The sequence below is a fragment of the Notolepis coatsorum genome, assembly GCF_963971535.1.
Source record: "Notolepis coatsorum genome assembly, chromosome: 10".
NCBI classification, from domain to species: domain Eukaryota; kingdom Metazoa; phylum Chordata; class Actinopteri; order Aulopiformes; family Paralepididae; genus Notolepis; species Notolepis coatsorum.
The window spans coordinates 22,586,563-22,606,572 of record NC_140174.1 but is presented as its reverse complement, the minus strand read 5'-3'; the positions used below and the strand labels follow the sequence as shown (position 1 = coordinate 22,606,572).

Here is a 20,010-nt window from a genome sequence, read left to right as displayed (position 1 = left end):
AAATATTATAGCTATATCGACATGACTATGGCCCATTCAACATCGGGTATCTATCGTTCCGGATGTGGGAACATTATATTTTTCCATTCATACATTGACGTGTTAGTACCGTCGAGAATATAAGTATGTTTTTAGACTGTATAGCAGTAATTCCTAGAACGTGCGTTATAGGCCCCGACGCGTATTACACATAATCGATTGGCGTTTCGTTCCTATACACGCTATATTAAAAAATTCAAATGCATATGATCGCTATACATTATGCTCAATCATGCGTGAAGGAAAGGGGGGCGGTCGTTTATGATTCCTTGATTGTCACTAACGGCTTTCTTTAGTACGACACCATACGTCCATCGGATAGATTGCAATGAAATAAATGGACAATCGAGCTGGAATTAACGTTAGATTCCTCTTACCTGTGGCCGATGTATCTGGAGAATTTTTTTTCCAATTATTTGATGTCGATCTGCTAGATCCATTTTCCGTTTGTATGACGCAATAAACGCCGAAAGCATATTGATTCTTGCGTCTCGAAAGCGATCCCATGCACTCGAGTGTGTATCTTGATCCACGTTACAAGATATCTCTGCCGGAGCTTTTTTCCCGATGCACAGAGCGCCATTTCCGGTTTAGAGTGGAGTGCAACTTGCCTGAAATCCATCAGGGGGCGGTATTGAGGCGTTGCAATATCAGACAGTTCAAGTTCAAGTTCCTTTTCAAGTTCCTTTTATTGCCACACGGCCAGGCCGGTGGAATTCGAGCACGGTGCAGGTGGTAGCTGCGACAATACACCACAGTCCACAAAGACATAAGAAGACACATGGAACATAACATAACATAAACATAACATAACATAACATACATAACATAACAGCAGGGGGTAAAATTAGGAGGAGTTGGAGTTAAGTAATTGTATGGCCTTGGGGAAGAAACTGTTGTTGAACCTAACCGTGCGACTGCCCAGTGACCTGAACCTCCTACCAGAGGGGAGGTGTTGGAAGAGGTGATGAGCTGGGTGCAGGGGGTCACTGATGATTTTGTGTGCGCGTGTGATGGTGTGATGTTTGTGTATGGAGTCCAGGGTGGGGAGTTTGCAGTTAATGAGTTTGGATGCCCTTATGATGATCCTGTCTAGTCTGTGTAGTGTGTGTTTGGGTGTGTTGCCGTACCATACAGTGATGGAGAGTGAAAGGATGTTTTGTATTATGGCTGTGTAGAATTGTATCATTAAAGTCTTCCTAACCTTGTACTTCTTGAGTTGTCTCAAGTGAAATAATCTTTGATTGGCTGTTTTAAGTAGATGAGTGGTGTGATGATCCCAGTTGAGTTTATTGCTGATGTGTGTTCCTAAGTATTTGAATGTGTCTGTGGCTGAAATGGGTTGATTATTGATGAGCATGGGTGTTTTGGTGGGTGTGATTTTCCGAAAGTCAATGATGAGTTCAACGGTCTTGCTTTCGTTGAGTATAAGGTTGTGTTCTCTGCACCATGTTAGTGTCCGCTCCACCTCCAGCCGGTAGTCATCCTAGCCTTCCTGGATGAATTATGAATGCCAATAGCGAATAAAAGAAATAACAATCATAAAAACGAGTTTACTCGTTGTTGGCGCACAACGATTGGCGGGCAATAACGAGTAAACTCGTCTTTGGCGCAAGATGTGTTAATGCTTTAGCCCCTGACCCTAAACTCAACCTTAACCCTCACCACTACATTAATGCTTTAGCCCCTGACCCTAAACTCAACCTTAACCCTCACCACTACATTAATGCTTTAGCCCCTGACCCTAAACTCAACCTTAACCCTTACCACTACATTAATGCTTTAGCCCCTGACCCTAAACTCAACCTTAACCCTCACCACTACATTAATGCTTTAGCCCCTGACCCTAAACTCAACCTTAACCCTCACCACTACATGCCTAGCTTTAACCCTTAACCCAAACCCAAATTATGGTTCTAATTTAAACAACATTCCCTGAAAATCTCCCTCTTTTCCTCACCAATGGGACAGTGTCATCGATGAGAAAATACACAACACAAGAGAGAGAGAATTTACAGTATATAGCTTTTTTATCCAAAGTGCTTTACAATTTTGTTCCTCACATTCATGCAACCATGCAAGGTGCCAACCTGCTCATCAGGGGAAATTAGGGGTTAAATGTCTTGCTCAAGGACACTTCGACACGCTGCCGGGAGATAGGTATCGATTTCCAGTAAGATATGACATATGTTTTATGTCTTGTAATACAATTGTCATGATACGAGCGGACAGGTGGCGTAGCGGAGATTGCGTTCGTCACCAAAACCGGAGACGCTGGATTCGCCTGTTCGAATCACCAGCTTGGCTGGCCGTTCACACTAATACAATTGGCTGTATTAGAGGGTGGGAAAGCTGGCGGGGTGGGTCCGGGTCGTTGTAAACAGCGACTCCTACAGTTCGGTCGGGGCGCCTGCTCAGCGCAGATAGGATCTAAGGGGGGTAGTGTAACTGAGGGGTACAATTCCCTGACTGTATTGAGAGTATGGTATCATTAAACCACTACTTAGTTATGTACTTTAATTACTGGCCATACAGTACACGGTATATATGATGAACACCCACACAATAACACGGCTTAACAAAGAAAGTCCTGTTTAGAATATTTATTAGAAGAGCAGCAATAGTAGATTACAGTATTGAGAATTATGAGTCGCGCTTATATGGCGAAGAACACTTAAATAGGTCAAGAGCGTAAGTCCATGAGCATATTACGATGGGTATAATTAATACCACCTGTAGCATAAGAATTATATAAGGCACACTCGTAGGTCAGCTGGAGATACTAAGGGGGTTCCCTCCGGTTGTAAGCCAGCAGGGGAGAGGAATTGTCGGGAGCAAAAGTCTGGATCAACGAGGAATAAAGAGACTCCAGGTACAGGAGACGGTGCAATAATCCCTTGGTCCTTAGACAAAGCAACAGCTATACTCCGGTATGCATTGCAGCATGGATGAAAGCTAGTCAGCCTCTGGGTCCTAGAGGCGGGCTCGACGGTGCTCCTCACAGGGTGGATCCCACACAGCAGTGGGGTAGACGGTTCTCTGCTCCAGCAGCCATAGTACCAAAGCAATATAATCCAGCCGGAAAAGGCTCTGCATTCGTCGGTGTAGGTTATCCAGTGTACATATCCACACGGTTCTCGTCTAGGACTCCTCGGATGGCGGCACAAGGTTAGGCCGCCCAGCCTGCATAAGCACACTAGCTCGGTACGATGAACCGGTGGTAATGCTGGTCACTGTAGAACGGTAGCCGCACGATACACTATACATAATAGACTATTACTTTATAATAGAATAAGTCGAACTCGACGATACAGCGTTAAACTCTGACACTTTAGCTATCAATTCGCACGCGGTCTCAAGGCTCTATTTAGGGGCAAAAACGGGCCCACTTCACAGCACGTTGTATCGTGGTGAAGGCTTCAGCTTTTAGTTACTAAGTGCTTCTGTATCCACCTGCGCCGTATTTATACGTAAGGTGAATAATCTAGTGCCAACCTCATTTCTGTCTCGTATTACTGCGCAAACCTGGGCATGTTGAGACATGTCTTAGCGGTGGCTTTGAACTAGACATTGGGGGTATGGCCGTTGGCGCCTAGGGGGTCGCTGTCCAATAGGAGAACGAATATTATGGTCTGGCCTGTACCTAGGTAAAGGGATATTCCGTGTATATGTACAAAGAATATACAAGGGATATCAGACGATATACAAATATTATACAATATATCTCAAGTAATAAATATATATTTTCGGTTTAATCTGACCCTTTGTAACAGCCGCCTCCTAATTAGTCCGCACCTAATTAGATAAGCAGTGACAGATTAACCGCCTTGTCCACTACTCAATGTCCGTTGTGAGGAGTAGGGCAATTCACAAAGTCAGTGGGTCATGGTCGTCATTAAGAGAGTCAGGGAGCCTTGGCAACTCTATCAGCCTCGCCACGGGTTGGGTGTATGTCCGTCCCTGGACGAGCACTTCTTCCGCTCTGACCTTTCCGTCGGCACCAGTGATCACTTTGCTTACGCGGCCGGCCGGCCACATAGCTTGGGGTAGTGACTGGTCTATAATCATGACGACTGTGCCCTCCGTCAAATTGTCTCTTTCTTTTACCCATTTCTGGCGGGTCTGTAGAGACGGTAGATAGTGGAGGAGGAAACTGTTCCAAAACTTGTCAGCCAATACTTGACTGTACCTCCACATTCTTCGGCCGTTCGCTTCCTCAGGTCTGTACACTGTCTGTGGGAGCGCGGGGTCCAGCCGCCCCATCAAGAGAGTGTTGGGGGTGACTGGGTCGACATCTGCTACATCACTTGAGACGTAACCGAGGGGCTTTGAGTTCAATACTCCCTCGATCTCCGTGAGGACTGTCGTGAGGACTTCTTCCGCCACGGTCTGGGCCCCAAGCACGGCGTACAGGGCTGTCTTTATTGAACGTACTTCTCGTTCCCAAGTTCCCCCGAAGTGAGGGGCATTCGGGGGGTTAAACTGGAAATCAATCTGAGAGGGAGCGAGATGGGTCTTAAGTTCTGGGCCCATAGCTTGGAAGCTCTCTCTCAGCTCTCTTTCTCCGCCTTTGAAGTTTGTCCCGTGATCAGACAATAATATAGACTGTTTTCCTTTCCGCGCTGTGAATCTCCGGAAGGCCATAAGGAATGAGTCCGTACTCATGGTTGGAAGGAGTTCTATGTGTATCGCTCGGGTGGTCATGCATTTGAATACAATACCCCACCGCTTCTCCGTCCCTCTTCCTTTCTTCACATACAGCAGGCCGAAGCAGTCCATACCGGTGGAGTGAAAGGGCTTGTCGCCGAGTCGAAGGCGACAGGGGGGTAGGTCAGCCATCCTGGGTATACTGGGCTGTGCTCGCCACTTGCGACAGTCTAGACAGGTCCGCTGGAAGCGTCGTACTGCTTCTCTTCCTTGCAGTATCCAATAGCGACGTCTGATCTCAGCGAAGACTCTCTCTGCCCCGGCGTGGTGCACGTCCTTGTCGTATTTCTTTATGATGAGCTCTGTGACCTTGTGTCGGCTGTTGAGAACTATCGGGAACTTGACGTCATCCGTTAATTCTGGGGCCCTTCTCAGACGACCACCCACTCTGATGAGATCATGGGCGTCGCGCTCAGGGGCCAAGTGGAGCAGTCTGCTGTCTGACGGGACTGGCTTTGATCCCTGCAGGCAGTCTAGCTCGTCGGGGAACGAGTCTCTTTGGGCTCGCTGTAGCAGAAGGAGTTCTGCTTCTTTGTAATTAGCTGCATTAATGTCAGTAGTGGAGGGAACCTCAGGGTGGTGCCACAGGAATGTCTTTAACTGCGCACTCTCAAGGGTAGGGCAGTCGTCTATGTTGGGATCTGTGGGGACTGGTGTGTGCGTCAACCCACAGAACATAGATTTCTTCATCTCTGCCTCCTCTTGACTAGCCTCCCGTGGGGTGGGTGTAGGCCACTCTTCTTCCGGGAGCTTGAGGAACTCGGGACCGTCACTATAGAGATTGTGACGTGTGAGGTCATCCAGGGACATTCCCCGTGTGATGACGTCTGCTGGGTTCTGTTTTGTGTCCACGTACCTCCAGCATGCTGATTCTGTTAAATCTTGGATCTCTGTGATTCTGACTCCCACGAAGACCTTGTATCTACACGAATCGGACTGGATCCATGTGAGTACGGTCATGGAGTCTGACCACAGGATTGTTCTTTGCACCGGGATGGTGAGTTCACGTTGGATTAACGTGGCGAGTTGCGCTCCTACTAGGGCTGCGCAGAGCTCTAGACGCGGGATCGATTGTTGCTTGCGGGGGGCTATTCTTGAACGAGCCAGGATGAAGGCGGTATGTATTTCTCCTCCCTCCTCTCGGGCCCGCAAGTAGGCCACCGAACCGTAGGCTACTTCGGAGGCGTCGCTGAAGACGTGCAGGTCCATCTGACACGTCTCCAGCCGCACTGTGGGTGGGAAGTAGCTGCGGCGTATGTTGACACCTGGGAGTGAGCTGAGTTCTGTTTCCCACTCTCTCCATGTGGAAGCAAGGTGGTCGGGTATGGGGTCGTCCCAGCCCTGGTCCTTGTCCCACAGCTCTCGTACAATCATCTTTGCCCTGGTGGTGTAAGGTAGAATACATCCCAACGGGTCATATTGTCTGGCGAGTGTTCTGTATACACTCCGTCTTGTGGTCGGTAGTGAAATCGACCTTCCCTGCTCCTTGGTCAGGGGTGTGTGTCTATAATGGAGCGAGTCTGTTTTGAAGCGCCAGACTAGTCCTAATGTCATTTCTTGGGCTTCACCTGGGATAGTCGTCATCCAGGTCTCGCTGCTTGCTGCCTTGTCCTCTGGGGAGAGGCTGCGCAGTACTTGAGGGTCGCTGCTGGCCCACTGCCGGAGATCAAAGCCGCCTTTGATCAGGGAGGCGCGGAGCTTGAGTAGGAGGGCCTCGGCCTCTTCTGGCGTCGAGACGCTTTGCAGACAGTTGTCCACGTAGAAACTCTTCTCTACACTTTGTCGGACCTCCTCGTCAGCTGCTGGGTCCTCTGCGACATGTTTTTGCAGTGCGAACGTAGCACAGCATGGGCTGCATGTGGTTCCGAAAGGGAGGACTTCCCATTGATAGATGGATGGTTGCTCATCCCCGATCCTCTCTCTCCATAAGAACCGCAGCAGGGGCTTGTCCTCTTCCACTAGTCGCACCTGCAGGAACATCCCTTTGATGTCGCCGTTGATGGCCACCTTGTTCTGGCAGAAACGTAGCAACACGCCTAGTAGAGAGGGGCCGAGTGTTGGGCCGGGCAAGAGCTCTTTATTCAGATTTTGTGATCCGATCTGGTAGCTGCAGTTAAACACAATACGATCCTTGCCGTTGTGGTGGACCTTGTGGTGGGGCACGTACCATGATTCGGTCGTCTGATCGGCCTCTTGAATGTCAATTCTCTTTATGTGTCCCGCTGTGATTAGCTTGTCAATCTCAGCGCGGTACACAGTGGCTTGAGCGGGGTCTCTGGCTAGGCGCCGCTCGGTGTTCAGTAGATATCGCTCCGTCGCTTCTTTTGAGGCGTGGAAGGTAGGCATACCCTCTCGCCTCAGGAGTGGAGTTGCGTATCTCATCACTCCATTGACTTTGACTCTCTTTGTCCCCTGCTCGAGGAGGGCTATGGCATAAATGTCTTCCTTGGAACGAATGTGTTTCTTTTCGTTCTTAAAGGGCATTGTCTCTAGTGTCCATAGCCTCTCGACGTGCTGTAAGAGGGTGGTGTCTTCTTCTGTCACTCTGGAGTGGAGGCAGCGAGTGGCTGCTGATCGGTTGGGAGACCTGGAGAGGGGGCCTTGTAGTGTCCATCCTAGGCGGGTCTCGACTGCTGCTGGACAGCCTCTGGGCCCAATGTGGACCCGGTCCGTCGGGACGATGAGGTGTGCGTGGTCGGATCCTATGAGCAGGGTCGGGGTGGCGCCGTCGATGAGCGGTATAGGTAGTTGACGCAGGTGCACGTATTTATCCATCAGCTTGGCGATGGGGTAGGTGTACCGCGACAGGCCTATGTCTTGGCTGGTGAAAGCGTTAGTGATCCTATACCGCCTCTCTGGCTGCCCGCTTGCTGCGATAGTGAAGGAGACGTGCTCACCCTTTATTGTCTTCAGGTCTCTTCTTATAGTACGAATCGTCATCGTTTCTTCGCTCCCCCGCAGACCCAGCTGGGCTGCAGCGGATGCGAGGAGGAGAGTCTTTTCTGACCCGTCGTCAAGGACGGCGTAAGTGTCCATGACCTTGTCCTCGTAGCTTAATGTCACTCGGACCACCTTCAAGAGCACCCGGGAGCCCCCGCTGCTGGCGGGGTCAATATACATGACGCTTGCTCTGGTGCTGCTTGAGGGTGCGGGTTTCTTCCTGTTGCTGTCATGCAAGACGTCTAAGTGGGCTCCGTCACACCGGCTGCACCTCTTCTTCAAGCGGCACTCGGCTGCCATATGGCTGCGCGCACAGCGGTAACAGCGGCGGTTGGCCTTTATCCATTGACTCACCTCGTCGGCGGTCATCTTCTTGAAAGTATCACATTGTCACAGCCAATGTTCTTTCTCGCAGTACTGGCATACAATCTTCCACTTCTCTTTCGTCGAGGGGGTGCTGTGGTTCTTGTTACGCGGTACTGATTCGGCTTGGTGCATGACAGTCACCAGCCTGCGGTTATCGTTGGATCTCCGAGGTCCCTCTCTGGGGCTTGGTCCACTACGCACGAACGTATCCAGTCGTAGGCTGCTGACTTCTCTCGCGAGAAAGTCGGCCAGGTCTAGGAGGGATGGCTCGGGACCGTTGGGATCACGGTGGTCTCTTTGCCGCCTGAAGCGCTCTTGTCGGGCGGGAGGAAGCTTCTCTAATATCCTTTCCACATTAGAGTTAGCGTACAGTTCGTGTCTACCCTTTTCCTTTTGTGCCCCCAGCATCCCTACCAGGGATTGTACCTTGATAGAGAGGTCATCCAGTGAGCGATTGTCTGTGGCTGGGGGGAGACGGTCAATATTCCTTATCTCTTGTATCACGTAGTCCCATATGCGTCCATAACGTTGGTCGAGGGCTACTAGAGCCGCGGTGTATGGGGTACTTGAGTTGGAATATGCCAGCGCTATATTATGCGCTCTGGGCACCTTCAGGTGCTTGAGGAGGATAGCATATTTGTACGTCTCATCGGGGACATCGGACATCATAGTCTCTAAGCACATCCGTAGTTCCGTGTACTGTGCTCTGTCCTCGTGTGTGAAATCCGGGAACGTCGGTGTGCCAAGGTACGATGCCATGGATGGCTGGCACATCGGTGAGCGTTGGGGGAGAGGCCTCCTGGGCGAGTCTCCCCGTACGTGTCGTCGTGGGCTGGTACTTGGTGGGTACCAAAGCCCGGGTACCCAGGTGCTGTTCCTCGGGGCTGGCGGTGCGTCAAACTCACCCTTGAGTTGAGTCGGGGGTCTGTAACGCAGGGCCTCGGGGGTAAAGTCTGGGCTGTACTGGACCTCCTGGTCCTGTGGAGTACGATGCTGCTGGTGGGCTTGACTTTCCTCCTCTTCCTCTTCTTCTTCCTCTGCTAGGTCTTCTAGATCTTGCAGTCGTCTATTCAGTCTCTCGGCGGCATAGGCCGGTTCTTCCCGGTTGCTGGGTCTCGCATGGACCAGTCGGGGAGGGGGTTGGGAGACGTGTATAGGCTCTTTCTGTTGGCCGGGCTCCGGGTCGCTTGGTCGGGTAGGGGAAGGTGCCCTAGACCCTTGTCTTGACGATGCCCTGGAGCTCCGTGCGGAGAGAGGGGGAGTCGCCCTGGCAATCAGTTGCTCCATTATCTGCGCTTGTAGTCGGTCGCGCTCGGCTTCGCGCTTGATGTGAGCGAGGTCGCGCTCTGCTTCGCGCTGGGCTTGGGCTGCGTCGCGCTGTGCATTGGCGGCGTCGCGCTGTGCATCGGCGGCGGCGCGCTGGGCATCGGCGCAGTCTCTTTCAATATTCTCTTCCGTCTGGAGGCGTCTGGTCTCCAGGCGTATGCGGTCGTCTTCACTCCTTTGCTGCGCCTGGAAGCGCTCTCGCTGGGTCGCAGAGTGTTCGCGTTCACTAAGGGCTTGCGCTTGGAGTTGCGCGTGAAGGCGCTCTCTTTGGTCTGCAGATTGTTCGCGCTCACTCAGTTGTTGAGCCTGCAGGCGTTCTCTTTCCATGGTAGAGTGTTCGCGCTCACTTAGCTGTTGCGCCCGGAGGCGCTCTTGTTCCATGGAAGAATGTTCGCGCTCGCTAAGCGTCTGTGCTTGGAGTCGATCGCGTTCAGTGGAGGCTGCCAGGGTGGCGATGAATGCCTGCGCCAGCATCTTGTCCGCCTCGCTGGGGGAAGACACTGGTGGAGGTGATCGGCTTCTGACAGTGCTCGTTGGAGATCCGTTCTCCTGGCGCGCTCCGAGGAGGTCTATCTCCTGGGTGCGCTTCTCTTCTGGTAGTGGGTCGGGTTCCGTCCCTGGAGCGCTTTCTTTATCCTGGAGCTCTCCGGGGACCGTCCCGTTGACGTTGTCGGGGGGTATAGTCATGTCATGTCCCTCCTGGTCCCCCCCGTGAGCTTGGTCAGTTACGTTAGAACCCACTAGGGTCTCTACTGGCAAGGTCGCCTGGTCGTTAGGGTTTGACATGCTTTTACTATCCGCTTTTCCCACATTTAACGTCTGTATAAAGCTAGGTAGTAGACTGGCAGCGTAGTCCTCTAGGTAAGGAGGTGGCTGCCGTCTGCGCTGCGGGCGCTCTAGCTTAGGAGAGCCGTTTGTGGAGTGTTCACCGCTGGCCATGGTTAATATCAATATTATATTTAGATATTACACTGATATTCCTCCGGCTCGAAGGACCAATTGTAACTGAGGGGTACAATTCCCTGACTGTATTGAGAGTATGGTATCATTAAACCACTACTTAGTTATGTACTTTAATTACTGGCCATACAGTACACGGTATATATGATGAACACCCACACAATAACACGGCTTAACAAAGAAAGTCCTGTTTAGAATATTTATTAGAAGAGCAGCAATAGTAGATTACAGTATTGAGAATTATGAGTCGCGCTTATATGGCGAAGAACACTTAAATAGGTCAAGAGCGTAAGTCCATGAGCATATTACGATGGGTATAATTAATACCACCTGTAGCATACGAATTATATAAGGCACACTCGTAGGTCAGCTGGAGATACTAAGGGGGTTCCCTCCGGTTGTAAGCCAGCAGGGGAGAGGAATTGTTGGGAGCAAAAGTCTGGATCAACGAGGAATAAAGAGACTCCAGGTACAGGAGACGGTGCAATAATCCCTTGGTCCTTAGACAAAGCAACAGCTATACTCCGGTATGCATTGCAGCATGGATGAAAGCTAGCCAGCCTCTGGGTCCTAGAGGCGGGCTCGACGGTGCTCCTCACAGGGTGGATCCCACACAGCAGTGGGGTAGACGGTTCTCTGCTCCAGCAGCCATAGTACCAAAGCAATATAATCCAGCCGGAAAAGGCTCTGCATTCGTCGGTGTAGGTTATCCAGTGTACATATCCACACGGTTCTCGTCTAGGACTCCTCGGATGGCGGCACAAGGTTAGGCCGCCCAGCCTGGATAAGCACACTAGCTCGGTACGATGAACCGGTGGTAATGCTGGTCACTGTAGAACGGTAGCCGCACGATACACTATACATAATAGACTATTACTTTATAATAGAATAAGTCGAACTCGACGATACAGCGTTAAACTCTGACACTTTAGCTATCAATTCGCACGCGGTCTCAAGGCTCTATTTAGGGGCAAAAACGGGCCCACTTCACAGCACGTTGTATCGTGGTGAAGGCTTCAGCTTTTAGTTACTAAGTGCTTCTGTATCCACCTGCGCCGTATTTATACGTAAGGTGAATAATCTAGTGCCAACCTCATTTCTGTCTCGTATTACTGCGCAAACCTGGGCATGTTGAGACATGTCTTAGCGGTGGCTTTGAACTAGACATTGGGGGTATGGCCGTTGGCGCCTAGGGGGTCGCTGTCCAATAGGAGAACGAATATTATGGTCTGGCCTGTACCTAGGTAAAGGGATATTCCGTGTATATGTACAAAGAATATACAAGGGATATCAGACGATATACAAATATTATACAATATATCTCAAGTAATAAATATATTATTCGGTTTAATCTGACCCTTTGTAACAGGTAGTGTGATCCTTCCACACGTTACACCCTCTCAGTGAGAGTCCGCGCTGCCAGGTGAAAAGAAGTGGTTGATTGGCTAGACGTCTGTCGAAGGAAGCACGTGATAGCCTCCACTCTCCCAGACCGATTGTGGGGGGTAAGTGCGCAGCGACCAGGAAGGGGATTGGGAATTGGCATAACGACTATCATTGGGATGGGAGAAAATCAGAGGAAAAAGGAGGGGGGAAAAAGATAAAAAAAAAAAAAAAGTCATGATACTATTAACTTTTTTATATACAGAATGCACATATATATATACAATATGTATATGTCGTGGATGGAGGTTCAGTAAAAACCCATACCTTTGCATGGATCCATGACAGTGTGTGATTCATCCTCTCCGCCTGAATACAACCATCACTTTGACACTCATTTGTACACAAGTCCCCTTTATTCTCAAGCGACGGAAAAAACACTCGCTCTGTAACCGGCGAGCCTCCGTCCGGTTTGAAGTTGTGCCACGTTTTTTTCCCGGCGTTATGATGAAGCGAGCGAAAGCCCAGCCGCGACGGTGGAGGAGGAGAGGAGACTCGTTTGAACCCCAACACTCTCTTCACGGCGTTTCATCCACGGAATTATCGATTTGTTCTCCGACGCCTTGGCAGCCCCGGTCGTCTCGTCGTATACGACACCCTGTAATGTGACATGACCCCCCCCCCCCCCTCCCTTATCCCCCTCCTGCATGGCCTCTTCCTGCCCATTACACGGACACGCTCGCCGGAGTTTGACTGGGGGAGTTTGGCAACACAACAGCTCCACTGATGGATGAAAGGCTGATTAGTGTGGTCATCGACCATCCTGCTGGGAGGAGGAAGGAGGGAGGGGGAGAACGAAGGGGAAGGGAGAGGGGGATGATGTTTGAAGGAGGAGTACAGTAGGATGTCTTCCCAGACGTGCTGTTCCTGCCACTGCGTGTAGGTCCAGCACCTCTGAGGGCTGTGGGTTCTCTCTCCGGGACGTGGAATGGCTGGAATATCAATGGGTGTATTCCTGGACGAAGGAAGGTTCAGGGAGGAATGTCAATGAATTTCACTGGGAAGGTCACGGAATATCATGGAGTTAAAAAAGAAAATGGGTCATATGGCGTGGCCGGGTAGTGCAGCGGACTAAGCGTCTGTCTACCACCACAGAGACAGTGGGATCGAATCCAGCTGTGGTGCTTCCGGGTTGGCCGACCGTCCATACTGACACAATTGGCAGTGTTAGCGGGTGGGAAACCCGGCGAGGGTGGGTCCTGGTCATTGTAAACAGCGACTCCTACAGTTCGGTCGGGGCGCCTGCACAGCAAGGGAAGGATCTGGGAGAGGTAGTGTGACCTTCCACACGTTACACTCTCCCAGTGAGAGTCCACGCTGCCAGGTAAAAAGAAGCGGTGGGCTGGGTACACATGTGTCGGAGGAAGCATGTGATAGTCTCCGCCCTCCCGGACCGACGGTAGGGGGTAGAGTGCGCAACGACCAGGAAGGGGATTGGGAATTGGCATAACGACTAACATTGGGATGGGAGAAAAACGGATAAAGAAGGAGGAAAAAGATAATAATAATAATAAAAAAAATAAATAAAAAATGGGTCATATGACTGGAATCTACCTGAATGTATCTTCACATCATTCACATTCAGTACGTTCGATTTTGTGTGTTTTCTTGTTGTTTTCTTACTCGTTTGTTGTATGACCTACTTTTCCACTGCGAGTCCCAACTGTATTGGAAAGCAGTTCTGTTCTCATTATCTCCACTGGCCTGGAGAGATCATGTAATCGCTTGTGTCTGTCTTTCCATCCGAAGCTATATCCCGCAAACAACAAGGCCAATTGGTCTAATACTTGTTGTGCACATTCATGACCGCTGTAGGATGGACTCTTGGTGACCCCATGACCTTTCCTCTAGCGCCACCATCAGGCCAAATGGTACTCAAATGAGTGTGTATCTCCTGATCCGGTTTCCACCAAACAAATATATTTTCCTCACCATGTAATTGTGTAATAGTGTGTGAAGATTTGCGCTCTACTGAGCACACCTTTCTATTCAGTCAACCTTTATTTAAACCGGAGGGACACTGAGGTTTCCCTTATTTACAGTGAGTATGCAGTTAAAATAGATAAAATAAGATGAAAACACGTAATCACAACACGATAAAAACAAGAAACAAGAAAATCTAGCTAAAAACAATTACAAAATGATGTACAAAGGTTGGAAGAATATTAATCTTCAAAGTGCATTGAAGGACATTCCAAGAGTATGGAGCACTAAAGGAGAAGGCAGTCTTTCCGAGATTAGAACAAGCTCAGGGAACCTCTTAAACCCTAGCCATATTTTCAGAAAATCCGCCAAAAATACATACTGTACCTAAGTAAATGGAAGATTGATCCACTTCTACAAGGTCCATTAGCATGTTCTTGGTATCTAGGGACATCTATGGACCTCAGGGAATGTATTCCCAGTGTCAGAAATATTGTGTCTGTTACTAGGCTTGAGTAAATTGTAATGAACCAAAGGAGAATATTAATATTTTCTTAATTTATTTGATGGTGATTACCACCATGCGAAATTCGAAAGCCCTGGGTCTCTTCTTTCAAACTAGACTACACTCACTTTTGGCTGCGCCACTTCCTCGCGTCAATATGTGCAGGTTTTCGACTCAATGCGCTGAGATTTCTATAAACTCATATTTCACTAGTAAACAAACATAGTGCTGAAAATATACACTTTGACTGCTGTTTTGACAGGGTTTGAAAAAGAAACGGAACAATAATGAATACGTTCTGTATTCAAGATTCAAGAGGTTTATTCATCACATACATACACAAGACATAATAGTGAAATGAAGGTGGCCATGCCCGCTTCGATTGTGCAAAAATACAAATAATAATAGAATAAAATAGAATAGATTACAAAAAAAATAGACATGAAGAGAGTATTGATCGATTTATGGCGTGATATGAATCTTGGCCCTATACCGGGCCCGTCAGGCTTAAGGGGTTAAGCATAAGCAGATCACTTGAGCGAGTTTGATAGAATCCACAATTCCAATCCAACATAGTTGATGACCAACAAGAGATGAAAATAAACAAATACCAATGTTTATCACGCCGACCAACCTTATCATACAGAAAACAACGGTGAGTGTCATAGCTGTCACCAGTGATACATCTGAGAGCAGCATGATAGACTGTGTCTAAAGGTTTAACAGCCATTCTGAGCACCGGATGATACAGACAAGAACTTGGAGTGCTTTACACGGTACATTTATATAGCGTTTTTATCCAAAGTGCTTTACAACTTTGTTCCTCACATTCACCCATTCACTCACACACCGATGGCAGAGGCAACCGTGCAAGGTGCCAACCTGCTCATCGTGGGAGCAATTAGGGGGTTAAGTGTCTTTGCTCGAGGACACTTCGACACGCTGTGCCCGTGAGGACCGGGGAACCTCCAGATTACCAGACGGCGGCTTTACCTCCTGAGCCACTGTCGGCTGTGGGGAGAGAGAGAGGGGATGCAGAGAAACCCGAGGCCCTGCTGAGTCCTCTCCTCTCTGTGTCCTCAAACACCCGATGGCTCCTCTTGCTCCTTAATGATGGTGCAGTGACCCGCTTTCCTCCTCTCACTGGCTGTCACACACTCCCGTGTTGTTTGTGTGTGTGTGTGTGTGTGTGTGTGCGCATCTGCATAATGTGTGTGTGTGTGTGTTTGCGCGACTGTATGCCCATGCGTGCGTGTGTGCCTCTGTGAAGCGATGCTCTAATCTTCTTGGCACTTTCCCCACTCGACCACAGCACTAGTAGTGCAGTCTCACCTCCCTGCTCCGAGTGTCAGCACTTGGTATGCGGCTCAACCTTAACACGTTCTCTGTTTGCTCAGAACACACTGTGTGTGTGTGTGTGTGTGTGTGTGTGTGTGTGTGTGTGTGTGTGTGTGTGTGTACGTGCACATACACACAGTCTGAGTTCAGGCCTCTTCAGTCCTTGGAGAAGAAATAAACGCTGCAGACCTTCGTTCGTAAACCAGTTTGTGACGCTTCAGACTTTGAATTCAGAATCTGCTGAAGGATCCACTGCAGCCTTTTGTTGTGGCGTTCTGACAAGGCGGTGTCATGATGTCTCGTGATGGCGGTTGCTTTAGGCCGGGGTCTGGTGTTTGATAAGCCGGGATAAGATAAGATATTCCTTTATTGATTCCCTTGGGGAAATTCGGGTGTCAGGAGGGGAGAGGGGAGGTACAGGTATGGGCAGGGTAATAGTAGAAAGACATAACTATAGGCAATGAAATGAATTCATAATTGACGCTGAATATAAAAATATCCTAAATTTAAACAGTGTAATCAAAGGTGCAGATGAGGCTCTGTATGCCATATCGGTTATATTATACGTTACAATAAATATAGGCAATAAGGAAATGGTATACTATGCGTGCGTGTGTGCGTGCGTGTTGTTATGGAAAATGTTAAAGGACAATAGTTGAGCCGTTGTATAAATCATTCTGAGTCGTTATTAAAATTAGAAAACATAGTTTATTTCATCTGTGGCCACAAATGAAAGATCAGTTTACAATCAGAGACACATGTGTTCACACACAAGAGTCTGACCAGCAAAGTGACCAAGAGCTCTGGTCAGACGTACATTAAATACACAGTTTCAAGACGTAACATTAGAACAGATATGACTGAAAGTATAAAATGGCCCAGTTAGGAGAATCAGCCTTGGCTAGGCGGTGATGTTCACCATGTTCCTAACTGGAATTTTAAACAACCTTAAAAGATTAGGTCAAAAGTCATCCTTTCTCTGGAGCCCGGAGTCCTTAAAGGAACAGTCGAATATGTATGATATTTCAACACGGATCTATAATGACAAGATGATATTTTCTATGACACTCCCCTCTTTGATCATAAATCATTATTACTTCATAATGACAACTAAAAATATTATCATTCAAAAACATAACTTTTTTGATCAGAGGAAGAAAAACAAAAAAAACAATCTTTATTACATCAACCAACCCCCAGAGGGAGACATTAGTCCACACATAAATGTGTTCGGGAACACAGTGTCCAGGCTGCGTCTATTCTTATCCTAACGGATTAACAGTTCCGCGTTCTGCGCTCTGATTGGCCACTGACGTTTCTGGTCGCGCCAATCGTGTGACGGCAAGTTCTGCGCCCGGTTAAGCTTAGGCACTCTTTCGAAGTTGGTTAAGGTTAGAGTTTGTCTTAGAGCAGGGCGATAGAACGCCAGCCCTGAATCCAAACTCTAACCTTAACCAACTTCTAAAGAGTCGCCTAAGCTTAACCAGTGATAAACTAGGCGTTAGATAGTTTGCTGCTGTTCGAGGCGGAAATGGCCGCGTCACGCGATTGGGCGCACATGTCACATGACCAGAAACGTCAGTGGCCAATCAAATCGCACCAGAAACGTCAGTGGCCAATCAGATCGTAGAACGCGAATGCGGAACTGTTAATCCGTTAGGATAAGAATAGACGCGTCCAGGCTCTGGGCGGTCAAGGGTGCAGAATACAGATTTCTCCAATCACCAGGCTGGAAAGAATCACAACAAAAACCCAGGAGAGTATCTTGCAGAACAATAACAAAAGGCTCAAGGCTGCTACACTACCTCAGAGCAGAGAGAAACCAAAACAAACTTGAAAACACTTGACTACACAGTTTCTCTGCTATGAGACAGTGTTTGGAATCTTGGAACGGAGCGTCGCCCCAAAGAGTGAGGCCGGACAGTGACTCAGGAGGTAGAGCGGTCGTCTTGTAATCAGACGGTTCCCGGGTTCGATTCCCGCTCCTCCCGGGCAGCGTGTCGAAGTGTCCTTGAGCAAGACACTTAACCCCTAACTGCTCCCGATGAGCAGGTCGGCACCTTGCATGGCTGCCTTCGCCGTCTGTGTGTGAATGGGTGAGTGAATGGGTTAATGTGAGGCATAAATTGTAAAGCGCTTTGGATAAAAGCACTATATAAATGTGGTCCATTTACCATAGAGGTCAACGAGTGTCACGCCGCCCACCACTCATGATATGCATGGCGCGTTCTCCCATGCATACCTCAGAATATAAATGCCAGAGACTATATGGGCTATATAATGTGTAGGAAATATTGCCAGGTAAATAATTGTCCAAGTTGACTAGATTCATTATGACAACAGACTGCCTGGAGGCTAAATGCTATTAGGATGGACATTTATTGGGCCCCTATTTATGTATTTAAGCCATGTATGAACTGCAACCACAGAAGCCACATTCGTCTTACCAGTAGCCCGATACACTATTATGAAAATGTCATCCCTGCCTCTAGTCAAATGATTGGTATTCCAGCAGGGTTTGTGAAGTTATTATCCTCTCCAAAAGTCAATATGATACCCAATCAGGGACAATCACAATGTGCTGAGGGGCAGGGGGGGGGGGGGGGGGGGGAAATCTATATGCCTAATTAATTGAGCACATCTAGCTACTTTGGCCCCTGTTTAACTTGAATAATAAATAATAGTGTGTTTGTGTTTTGCCTCACTGCATGCCGTCCCCAATTTGCTACAGTTTCTGCTGATTTGCAGACGTCGGTCAAATTGAATTATACTTGATTGAACATGACTACATGGAGTGCAGTCCTGTGTGCGTGTGCGTGTGTGTGTGTGTGTGTGTGTGTGTGTGTGTGTGTGTGTGTGTGTGTGTGTGTGTGTGTGTGTGTGTGTGTGTGTGTGTGTGTGTGTGTGTGTGTGTGTGTGTGTGTGTGTGTGTGTGTGTGTGTGTGTGTGTGACTCAAGTTAGAAGATTATATATCAATGTAGACGAAGCTAAATTTGTCTCTTCGCCTATGACTCCTTGTTACATACATCCTTCTTTTGCTGCATTTAAAAGTATGATCTCCGACCACTGTGTGTCGACTTGTAACTGTCTTAGCTCATCTTTTATTGTTTATTATTATGTAATGTGCCTACAGATCCAGCTCTAACCTCTACTGCAAGGGTGCAGTATCGTTAACGCCTCGTTAACATCACTGCCAGGTTAATGGTGCCTGATCACCGCAGTAACAGAGCAGAGCTCAGAGTCCTAAGAGCTGCATCTGTATGAAATTGCTGATAACCTATATCTTGTTTTGTAAGCTTGTGTCTCACGAGTTTAAATAAAGCTTTGAAATGAAATAAATACACAGTCCCCCACACATACAGTATGCATTCTATCAGGGATGTCAGAGCGCAGGGTCGTCTGCAGTGCAGCGCCCCCTGGAGCATTTTTTTGGCTTCAGTGTCTTGCTCAAGGGCACATAGGCAGGACGATGGGCACCATAGATGTAATACCGGCCACCCTCCGGTCTGGGCCGGGGATCAAACCACCAGCTTTGGGTTACTGGCCGGCCTCTTTACCTCTAGGCCATCCTGCCTCCCCAAGTTGAAGCTACACCCCACTGTCTGTTCGCCTCAAGCTCCACTAATAATGTTCTCTCTATAGTACAGTGGTTCCCAAAACCTTTTTGACCTGAGGAACCGCTGAAAATATTGTTTTACCCCACAGGAAAAAAACCGAGGCACCCAAAACTCTCTCTCTCTCTTTGCTACATGTCAGAGCTGAAGCTCTTAACAACGCAGCATCATTTTGTTTGTAGCATATATTTAAAACTGATTAATAAGTCACATCATTTTCTGAACTCAATTCCATTTAACTAATTGATACAACTCCTGGTCCTTACGAGCAAATAGGAAAAACGAGCCCATAAAAACACAATTTCAAGGAAAATAATTAATAGATAAAATACTACAAAATTACTTAGCAGAGATCAAGTTATATAGGCATGAGCTATGATAATAATCATTTAACACTAGCACAGCTGACAAGGGGTCAAATGACCCCTAGGCATTTTCAATAAATGTATCCTCGTCACTCGGTCGAGCTCCAGCTCTGTCACTCAATGACTTTTCCTAAAAGTACCCGTTTTATCTGGCACGGTTTCTGAAATTTCAAAATGACTTCAGGAAAATGTAATTAGAGCGTTATTTCACATATATATGGAATATAGATGTGGAAAGTCACAGCACTTTGCGAGCGTCTAGCGCAGGGGTGGCCAACCCGTGGCTCTTTGCCCGTCAATGTGTGGCTCTTCCATCCAAAAAATAATTATAATAATTATAATATGTGGCTGGCTAGTGTTACATAATTATGATTACAAAAAAAGAATGCCTATTGCTTGCTTCTGAGAGCAGAGAGAGATTGTGCTTTCCATCTCTCTCTCACTCTCTCTCTCTCTCTCTCTCTCTCTCTCTTGACATACGCT

At 48.2% G+C, this 20,010-nt stretch overlaps 1 protein-coding gene across 1 annotated transcript in view; it reads left to right on the top strand.

The window, feature by feature from the left end:
• snx29 (sorting nexin 29) overlaps positions 1 to 20,010 on the top strand; it is a 396,887-nt gene that overhangs the window by 358,905 nt on the left and 17,972 nt on the right. The gene's annotated exons all lie outside the window — the stretch shown is intronic.